Source organism: Morone saxatilis, unplaced genomic scaffold (assembly GCF_004916995.1).
Source record: "Morone saxatilis isolate NCDOM2014 unplaced genomic scaffold, NCSU_SB_2.0 Contig4, whole genome shotgun sequence".
NCBI classification, from domain to species: Eukaryota; Metazoa; Chordata; class Actinopteri; family Moronidae; genus Morone; species Morone saxatilis.
The window spans coordinates 4,503,018-4,514,307 of record NW_023339984.1 but is presented as its reverse complement, the minus strand read 5'-3'; the positions used below and the strand labels follow the sequence as shown (position 1 = coordinate 4,514,307).

General features: G+C 45.9%; 1 protein-coding gene across 1 annotated transcript in view; it reads right to left on the bottom strand.

Moving 5' to 3' along the window:
- The window catches only part of nlgn2a (neuroligin 2a), a gene marked incomplete at its 3' end in the record, with an annotated part of 169,736 nt that overhangs the window by 156,559 nt on the left and 1,887 nt on the right, over positions 1-11,290 (bottom strand).

Genomic DNA, 11,290 nt, shown 5'->3' with positions numbered 1-11,290 from the left:
AAGTTAAAAGAAGCCAGCTTTGACTGTAGACAGGATGCTGTTGTGAAGCTTTTGTTGTTAAAGCCAGACAGAAAAGGACCCATTTGACCATTACAACACTAATTCACGATTTATTTCCAGAAACTTCACCTCTACAGTTAAGGGTTGGTTACGTTTTCATCTGTAGAGGTAAGGTTGGATCATGCTTTAAAGACAAACTACTTGGGTGCACTTAAAAACAACCAATGTCATGGTCAAAAGAAACCAACCTTGGCTGTTTGTCGGGGAACAGGCAGCAATCTCTAGTGTCAGACTTTAAAGAACCAGCCATCCAGTCTGACCTTGTCCCAAACAGGTTTCGTGGTGCTGTAATAATGTCATGCCACCTCCACCTTTTATCCTGAGGGAAAAGGTCAAATATTAGTGTGGCCACAAGGGGTCACTTGCTAGGAAAATGTAAATATTGGTCATTTAAAGTGTCAAACAACGACTAATGCTGTCATATATCTGGTGAGGACAGTCTTGTGTTGGAGAGCTACTGAGTGATACTCAAAAAAGGTTTGTATACTATTATTCTGATTATTAATGGTATTTCTAAATAAACAACCATGTAGAGGGAGAGGAAATGAGCTAGAGGGACGATAGTAGTAAAGACAACAAACCTGAATGCACACAGACAACCAGAAGACACTTGTGTGGTTGTACGTCCACACTTCGCCTCACATCAGGTAGAAGCCCTGACTTATGTCTTTTGATAAAGCGGGTTACTTAGGGCAACCTTTCTAGAGAAAACTCATATTCTCTGTGACGACAAAGGCACCGAGGCAGAATGCCTGTGAACTTGTCCCTGTGTCTCATGCAACCAGTCATTAATGTGACATTTATGCCACAAATGATAAATAGAACACTTAACTGTACCACATAAGCCATTAAGGAGAGATTTTATATGCAGTAAGTGCTACCTGTGCAGTGTGTACCGGTGTTTGCGCGGATGCTCATGCCGTACAGCGTGTATGGTAATTTGGTCATATAATACTACGACGGTATCGTTCATGCTTGAGTTGGTTTAATGTGCGCAGACAGCGTGTGAGCATGCATGGTGCGTCTGCATACATTTTCTGTGCATTTCTTCTTCCACAAATTCTCAAAGGATCTCGCATGATGCAATTTCTGTGTGTGTATAGTGTGTGTGCGCATTCAAATAAAACTTGTTATGCATGCTTCCAAAAGGCGGCCTGAGACTGTACGAGCACTTTGGAAATGAAGAGTGGGCATGACATTATAACATGGTTTGTGCACAAAGCAATGTTTCCCCTTCTCTTTGCATTTATCTCTCCAAGACGCTGGCCTGTATTTCTCAGTGGAGGGAACCTGTTTATATGTGGATGGGGCTTTGCTTGTCGTCCATAATGGGACACAAAGAGCCGACGACGGTCCTGCACCGCGGCAGCTACTCCATCACAGACACAGACAGCCAAGTGAATGATGCTGCGTGCCAGGGTCTCTACCCATCATGCATCAGTTTGAGATAACATGATAGACTGGGTGTTGTTTCCGATTGAATGTGTCACTGTGCGCTGGCAGCAGGGACGTGGTAGAGGCCAAATTTAGCCTCATACAGTGCATATAGAAAACTAAACTAAAATAAATATCAAATGCTACTGTAACTAGGTAATCTCATATGCTTTGAAGATGGAGATTCTCAAATATGTTGGGAGGAAGGGAACGACAGAGCTATGAGACTGCAATGAAAAAGGACCTTACCCCTAGTCTGATGCTGGGTGCTTACAGCTGGGGTTTCAAGGCTGGCGTCAGCTGAACAGAGGTTTATGATGATGACTGACTGCAAGTCATAATTTACCACCACTTCACTGCTTCCAGGTTGGGGATAATGGCAGGGATTAAGGAACAGTCAGAGGAAGGGGAGGGCTTTTAAAGAATCACGCGTCATGAAGTCTTTGTACAATGCACTCTATATCTCCCATCTGAAACAAGGTCTTCTTTGAGATGGGCTCTTTATGTACTTCTTCCAGCAGTGGAACAGCACAAGGTTCAACATGTGCTGTGTGTTAGACGTCACGGTCCAGGATGTTTTCTTTGCAGAGAACATTTCTTTCCATTAACATTCCAGTGACGCATTAAAGGTTGTTTCAACTTAATGCCTTCTTGATTATTCTTATGAATCAAACGTTAACATTCCTGAAACACTGTCATTTGTGTTCACCATACTCCTACCTTTACAGGCTGACTCAAAGTGCTCAACTAAAAGAAAACACACTGCCATAAGTCTGCAGACCTATGCATTGGCGAATCTGCAGAATATTGTATTTCCACAGTAACTGGGATTACACAGGTGATGAAAACGCTGGATGTAAACAGGAACAAGCTTATTGACAATGTCATAGTAGATAATAATTGTAAATAAGATTCTTTATAAAGTATATTATGCATATAAACATGCTGACTGAAGGAGTGAAGGGCTGACAGGTAGTCTCTATCACTCCAGGGATAAAGTTGGGCTGGTGTTTAATATTGCACCAGCCCCATGTGATAGTGTTATCACTGACCTTGACTTGTAGAACCCTTGGGAACTCTTTTACTCTAATGCGTAAAACCACAGCGTTTAACTTGTTCTCCGCTCAGCTCTGACTCTAAATCTCCGTCTGTCGTGACTGACCTTGAAGTCCGGCTTTGACAACAGTAAATGTAATAGCATTAGAACTGTTGTACAGAAAAGACTTGTGAGATAGCGAGGGCACTTGGCAGATCAGATTATTCCCTAAAACATATTTACTCTTATGCTGCAGTGACAGCTATAGTGCAGTATGACCGGGGGGCTACTACACCTGCATGTGCGTGACAGGCTGAGCCATGACCGCTACTTAGGCATACAGGAGTCAACAGTCCTGCAGTGTACAATACAATGTGGTCAGACAACAAAGAGGACAACTCACCTCTACGGAACATCAGGCTCTCAAACTCCCCCACATATCCACAGCAGGTGATAAAAACCACTGCTGTGCCTCATTCTAATAATACGCTCAGAAAAACTATTTTGATATTTTGCCTCCACAATAAATATATTCCCTTTACACACACAAAAAGATGGCTGTATGGACACGCAGAAAACCCCATGGCAGACCCCGTGAGTTGGATCTCTCAGGTCGCACGTGGCAAGAACATCTTCTGCAGATTGTTTTCCCTCAAGCCTCAGCAACAGCAGCAGGCCTCCACATGAGCAGAAAGGAATCCATTCACCACACCCCTGGGCATGCTCAGCTCTTCTTAGCCTTGCAGGCATTCTGTACCTTTGAATCTTCACTGTCTTTGCCTCTTTTTTATTTGCAGAAGGCCACGAGGGATGGTGCTAGCTCCTGTATGTTTTTATTACTATTGTAAGAGCTATCCCTTTTAGAAAGAACAGAAGAACTATTTGCCAAAGTTACAAGGAATATCAAACACAAACGTGCAAAATGGTTCTCTCTTTCCCTTTTACGTCTATAATGGCGACCAATAAAGATACATACTCCCTCGTTGGGCCTAGGGTGCATGCAGGCTGCCATTTTCTCATCTTTTAGTCTTTTCACCATCATGTGCCCAGAGGTTGCCACACATGCACTTGTGGAACCACTAACTGTAGTGCAGCAAAGGTATGATCCCTGACTGGCTTCCCTCCCAATTGAGACCTGCCAAAGGTGTTGATGAAGCAACTAATGTACTGTAGCTGGAAGCACCACAGCTGAGAAGCAAAAGCAGCTCACTCTGGTGGTCTGAGTACATGTCCTCTGTGCCAGCCAGGAAATCTGAGCTGTAATGTGACAAAGTTCTTGTCGCTGCACTGAAAATATATCTCTTTTGTATGCATTCCCCTCTGCAGTTTGCCAAAGCATTCTATATTCAACAGACTTTCACAAGCACACACACATAGCTTCTGGCTCAGTTTAATTTCCAGTCCCTGGCTGTGGCCCCAGCATGGGACCTTGGGATAGGAATGAATCATATACATGAGCCAGGCCTCTAAACCGAAACATTTACTCACCCTGAATCAGACCATAGATAACACATGGACCTGGTTCAGATCCATTTAGCACCCCTAAACACTCCTGTAGGTAAGGATGAAAACTACACAGGGGGGCAAAGGTTGTAACGCACCATAGGGCAAGGTACGGATTAAACATTACGGAAATAAGGCAGGTATGAGTGAAGAATCCAGAGAGAGTGAAGCACGGGCTGCCGGAAGGACGTCAGTAAGGAGATTTAGGGAGAAACCTGAAAGACAAGGTACGGTAAGTGAAAAAGACAAAAGACAAATAATGAAGGAGGTTGTGGTGAAAGAAGAAGAAAGGGCAGAAGTACTTAAGGGGGTGGAAGCAATGCCAACAGGAAAAAGAGTATTAAGGCAGGACTGAAACAGAAGAAATAGGCAAGAGGATGTTGAGGATGTTGCGGGNNACAGCAGCCTCCATAACGATCTCTGAGATCCTTCTAATTGGGCAAATCTCCGAGCAGGCACCCGGCACCCTGCTCTGGAGAACAGGTCAGGCAGAGAGCAAGAGAGAGAGAGAGAGAGAGAGAGACGGAAGGAAGTGGAAAACATTTACGGACACAAGGGGGGTGCCATGAAAAGGTTGAGCTATGTGAGTCTAATGAATTGAGGGGTTGTACAAGAGCAGCATTGACCTCCACCCAACTCCCTGCTCCCTACTTGCCTTAATTCCTCTTTCCACGCTCTCCAGCTTTCGCTACCCCGAATCGACGGAAATTTTGAAAAATACATTTGGCCTCAGATGATGACACAACTGAGGCCCAGGGACCGTGCTTGTAACAGTGTAGCCAATATAAAAATGGCTTTGGGTGGAGGGGTGTGCGAGAGGGAGAAGAGTGCTCTACGAGGCCTCTCCTGAGGTCTAATTTATGAGCGTCCTGATCAATGGATTAATTAAGTGGAGACAGGGGAAAATGGAGAGGGCAGGGGCTGGCCTGAGTAGCCAGTGGCTAGGAACAAAGGGGAAGGGATGGAAGGGCAAATGGGTGGAGGTTAGGAGGGTGACAGGAGAGGTAGAATGTGGATCCAGCGTTGGGAGTCAAATTACCTTGCGTGCTTAGCTAAATTGACTGGGACCATCCAATAATTGTCTTACGAGAATTTCTTCATTTTGGTGATGATTACCTATCGGCTCACCTACTAGAATCAATACCACTCCACCTCTTCAAATTTGTCAAAGTCTTGCAAAATAAGATGTCAAGAGCGCAATCCGTGGGGCAGTCTTTCAGAGACCTTTGGAAAATCAATCCATATTTACTTGTCAACAAAATCTCAAAAGGAAGAATACACACACATACACATCAACCAAACGTACACAGCCTACAACCTCGCGGCTGTGCTGCCTTCCAGAATGTGAAGCACGTTCTCCAGTGAGAGGGATAGAGCCCATCCTTTGAAATGTGTTTATTTCTCACAAAAGGAGAGAGAGAGAGAGAGAGAGAGAGAGAGAGAGAGAGAAAAGAGAGAGAAGAGAGAGAGAGAGAAGAAAAAAAAAAAAAACCGGGCCAGGAAATCCTGCTGACTTGCAGCCTTCTGAATGGCCACCCCCTTCTCCGATTCCCTTCTTATTTCCAAGTCTCTGGAGTTTAAACCCAAATGGAAAGAGATCGTTTCATGTGGGCACCAGGGGAGCTCTGGCTGCTTTCTTCCCAGGTCTTTGTTTTTGCAGAAACACCCCCACCCCACCACGTTCCGCCATCTAAAAGCAATATACGGCAACATACTATATCCCAGCAAAGCAATGTCACAACTCATTAGTTGTTAGCACTAGCATGTGATCAAGGTTACACTCCCTTAACCTGGCTAATTAAGGTGACAAGACCCTATCTTTCTTCTTCTAATGGTGAGCCGTGCCGCTCTTTACATGCTACCTATACAGTCCTGTCTCTTTTGCCTTTATATTACACGCCTGTACTTACTTGTATTTCAAATCTTTCATTTGCCTATTGTGATCGCTCTTATATTCTCAATGTACCATCAAATCGGCATCCTTGTTCTTTTCCCCCTCTTCCGTACACCTTTGGTAAATTCCAGACAGTCAGAGGGGACGTATGAAGGGCACTGCACAGGGACGATGAGTCATTTTCACCAAGATACTGTAGCCTGAGGGTAGCAGATAAGTGCACTCAATAAAGTTGGGTAGGAGTCAGGACACTGACATTTATGTTGCTGGTGCTGTGAGCTGCTACCTGTGCAAGTCGTCTACAAACATCTACTCATGCAGGGTGTTGGGCCCAGAAGTGATCCACACAGATTGGAATTCAGCCCTTCCTTCCTGCTACCATTTGTCAGCAGAGGAATTGCTTCAGCCTTGAGAGACACTGTGAAGAGCCACAGATGAATGATTTAACCGACATACATTGTTTTCTGTGAAGGATGGAGGATGCACATGCTGCATCCTTAAATAGTAAGAGAAAACAAAAATAAAATGCCTTTGGTTAAAACAAATCAAAGGAGAAAGGCGTGCAAAAGGTTTCGAGGCGTTCGCTCTTTAGTGTGTGCACAAAGGGAGAACCTTCTGTGTGTGTGTGTGTGTGTGTGCACGTGTGTGTCTTCATGCACACACGTGTCGCTGTTCATCCTCAGGGTTAGCATTTTCTTTGCTGATTGTGACAATAACAGCAACGATCATTGCCTGCTTGGCATCATCAAGCGCAAAAGTGTAACGTTGCCATTCTGGTGCTCATTCATCACTGTCGCTCCTCTGCTTTCGCTTCTAACCAGCACACACACACACACAAACCAGAATCTAGCAAGGGCCTGTCAAGGGAGAGACATCCTAATTCACAATGTAAGAACAGGCTTATTCTTTTCATTAGCGTCCGCCATCACGACAGCTAAAGCCCAGCAGCCTAACAATGCATCAACTGGAGCTAGACGGCACACGGAAGTGTTTGAAACGCTCCATTTGTTCAGAGGTGGAGGGGTCGAGGCTCCATTCTTAGAGTAATGTTCAAAAGGTGACTATACACGCATGCATGCACCCACACACATCCGCTGCTTACCAATAAATGTCTTAGAGTAGAGGAGGTAGTGACTATATTGCTGAGAACAGCTCCTTGAGGCAGCACTCCTAACAGCAGCAGTGACCTCTGGGAGACCGACAGCAGCTACTGGTATCTCTGCGACCTCAAGTGTTGCCATTAGCCAGCAGCTCTGGCCATGCCTCAAACCCAACCGCCGCGACCCACCGTCACTTATGTCAACAGATGGCCATCAAATGGATAACGGCCTGGCTTGTACGACGGGACAGCCACTGGGTACGCCGCCACGGAGGCTCATTATGTTTGACTGACTGAGGCCGGCACTCAACGTGTGTGTGTGTGTGTCAGCACAAGAAGGAAAGATGTGTGTTTTCTAACAACCCTCATCATTATACAGTGCAGCCTCAGTGATAACACTTCAGCATGTTGGCCCAACACAGCCACTACCACTGCTGCTTCCTTTGCCAGCATTACCATTCAACTGGTCTTTCTCTAGCTAGTGGTTAGGGCTCTCGGCTGACAGCTCATACTAATATGTGTGGTGGTGTGTCAGCCCATACTAATGTGTGTGCAACAGTAGGGGAGAGGTAGCATATAGCAGATGTTAGGAGTGCAAAATAGAGATGGTGGTGTTGTAATGTTGTGGCGTTCCTCTCCCCTCCTCTCTCCTTCCTCGAACACCCTCCTGTTTGCTCTTCAGCTTGCTACCTCCGCTCTTTTCGATTTCCTGCGACATCCGTGGTCACTTGACTTTCAGAGCACATTCTCTCCTCCTCTCCTCTGTATGTGTCTGGGGTAGGAGGGCAGGAACAGCGGCCTGCCTGCCTGCCTGTCTCCAGACCTGCTGACCCGGAGCTTGTTTGCGATGCTGAGGGTTTACTGTGGAGTGCTCGCGAGGATGTGGCTATTCCTGACCTTGAGACGCTGTCGATACCGTAACTCGCTCAGGTTCTCCGTGTTCCCATCGATGGCAATATGTGACACGCTGCGTGTGTGTTTGTGAGACAAAGATGCGCTGCAGCGCTGTGTGTTTGAGAGACAGCACGAGACCGAATAACACAGTGGTAAAAAAAAAAAAAAGAGAGAGATTTTTCATAAACAAATTAATCTCCAAAGTTATGTTGCAGTGAGATTGTGTACAAAATCCCTGAACTGGATTGCAGAGGGGTATTAAGGACAAAAACAAAGCACGCAGGTAGAACTCCCATGGACACACCAGAGAAATACAGGGAAGTCACTCAGTTTGCCAGAGGGATGAGCCGCACTGCTCTGAGCGGCATGGATTCCGACTGTCAGTCAATCTGATTGGCCAGAAAGCGGGATGTGTTTAATCCCGGTTGTTGCTGACTCCAGTGCTCTTGATTCCATCAAATCTGTACCATGCTTTCTATTCAGGACCCGACTCTGCAACACAGAAGCATGAAATCCCATTGTAGCCTTGCACCTCTATTATGAATGGAATTATTTGTTGAGAAATCACTCAACGGGAGTTTTAATCTTTGCAGGTTTTCTATTGTCAGCAGGAATGTGGAGCTGTATCCGACCTCCTGCACTGACAGACTTGAGAGGAGAGCTAGCAGTCCGGAGCTGGCCGACGGGTGTTCTGGGTGGTTTCTCACTGTCTCCATGACTTCTTTTTGCTTTTATCTCTTTGAAGAAAAGAAGAGTAAATGTTCATTGATCTTGGCCGGTGGTCAGCCTGGTTCTAGCAGGAGATGGGAGGGCTGGTGATGTGCAGGTTGCTGCAGCTGTTGGCTGGAGACTCGGGAAGCCAACATCAGCTTTATTCGATCAAAATGTGTCAGAGAGCGTTTCGACCTTGATGTAACCTTAATGAGCCCACTGGGGACAGTACAGCGGCGTTCGCCTCAGGTTGACGGACGCCGTGGGGGTCTGAAGACAAACGGAGGAAGAGACGCGAGAGGCCGAGACAATATGCTGCAAAATAGAGAAAAAGAGGAACACTGAGGCAGAGAGGAAGAGGGAGAAGAATGGAGCTGAGACGAGTAACGGTTCTAACCCCTCGTCTCCATCTTGCACCCCAGAGAGCAAGAGCTTATTCAACAGGCTCAGACAAAGGAGGAGTGTGGAGGGACTGTGGGAGACCAGCACTCTAAGAGAATCACAACAAAACAGACACACTGACGGGCTGGACAGGCAGGATGGAGGTACTTGTGTCAGGGAACAATCCTCAACAAATAGAATCTTTCACTTTTTCCCCATAGTCTTTCAGTAACCCTAGAGGAAAATTGCCAGATCAATAGCGTTCACCAGCACATATGCCGGTACGGCATAACGCTACAAAAATAAGGACAGCCAACTTTTGCAGAAAATGGAGTAAAGAAGACGTGCTAATGCTTAGGTTTGCTCATTTTGAACGCAATCAAATATTTGGGCATAACGATTTCATGTCGGGATTCTGCACAGCACCGGAGAACATTGTTTACTGGGCTTGATCATGAAGGAAAAAAATGCAGCCTCCGGCAATTTGGACATTGCAGCAGTCGATATGGTGATGTCAGTTGTTTTTTGATTCATTTTGCGGCCTTAATATAACACAGGCTGGAGCACACGTACACACCGGTGAAGACAAAATAAAAGCTTCAGGTCTGAAATCTTTGCGGGGCTTATCGTTCCAAAAAGATGCTGCCATAGCAACGACACACACTCCTTGCAAAAAAAAAAAACAGACCGGCTCCCTTTGAACCAAATGAGAAAGAGAAACAAATGAATACACGAATGAGGAATAAAGACAATAAAAGGAGGCACGCGGAGGATACATGGTCTTACAAAAGCATACTTTCACTGGCGGAGAAGTCCAAAAATATCACTGATTTAATGGGCAGAGAGCAGTGGCCCACACATGTGAACAAACATGTAACAGACGGGGTGATGACATACGGAGAGCAGTGCTCAAGGGAGGAGGCGGCCTATTCCCCATTGTAACCAGCTTGTTGCCAATTACCAAGCCTTGTTATATACAAAAGAGCCTCCGTTAAAGAGTTCGTCCATTTAATCAGCTTTATTTTCTCCTAGAGAAGCAGAGAAAAACAGGTTTTGGTGAGGGAGTTTAGTATTAGTAGTAACACAGACATCATCACAGCAGAATATGGTGAAATATTGAGCGTGGTCCCTACAATTATTCAATATTTTGTCAATTATACAACCACTAACTGTACTGTCGGAATCCTTCAAGTGAGCTGACAAGTGGAAGACAAAGTCCCGCTCTTGGGGAAACAAAACCATGCCAGCAGCCCTGAAAACACATTTCTGCACCTTCAAAGCAATAACTGACACATTGTTTCCTTCCTCTGCTTCTCGTAACAAAAGGCCGATACAAACAACAGCGCCTCCCTCAGGACTCGTGTATTCAGCCAGCCTTGGTTTTACTAATTCATTTCGACTTTGCTAAACAAACATTTAATTTTACCAGCGCTCATCTGACGGGTCTCCAGCTCTCCAGTCAACACGTCAGCTGCCATACTGCTGAAGATTTTTTACACAGATGACATCTCTCACCTAAAATTAGCAGCAACTGCTGTCAGCTCCACAGTCAGAAAACATCCTAACACACTGGGGGAGCTGCTGTCACTGATTCATCTACGCTAAAAATAAATAGCAAGGGCTAAAATGAGCTGCAGTGAACGGACAGGTAGACATTTTAAGCACTGTGTTAGTGTGATTGTGCGTGATTGTGATGGCTACTTCAACCCACCCTGTCACAACACCAGCCTGCATCTGTTGACTGCTTAGCGACCCGCGCTGGGAGCCATCAATCTGCCCGACAACACGCTTTGAACGCTTTCAGCTCCATCTGCCTCCAGCTTTGCTGCACCTTTGCCGGAGATGGATGGCACCGAGCAATGTCTTCGGGGGCCTTGCCTTGCATTTGGTTGGGACACACACACACAGATACAAAACAAGAACGAGTGTGTGTACGGGCCTTTCCAAAGCTACCCATCCTGTGTTTTTCTTTTAGATTGTTGTAAATCAGCCGCTGATCCCCAAGCGAATAGAGAACACGCCGTATTGCATTGCTGCAGAAATACTCCACGATGCGACTCCCTCACACACACACACACACACTTTCCCTCCCACTCTGTGTGTACATATTCCTCTCTCACATTCACTCCACACACCGCGTTGGCGTGCCACCTTTATCCCCCTCAAACCTCTCCACAGGTCTTCAAAGTTTCCAGCCAGCCGCCATCAAGATAAATAACAACTCCTCTGTGACAACATCTACTTAGCACAAGGACAGTCACACACCCCCACCCCCACC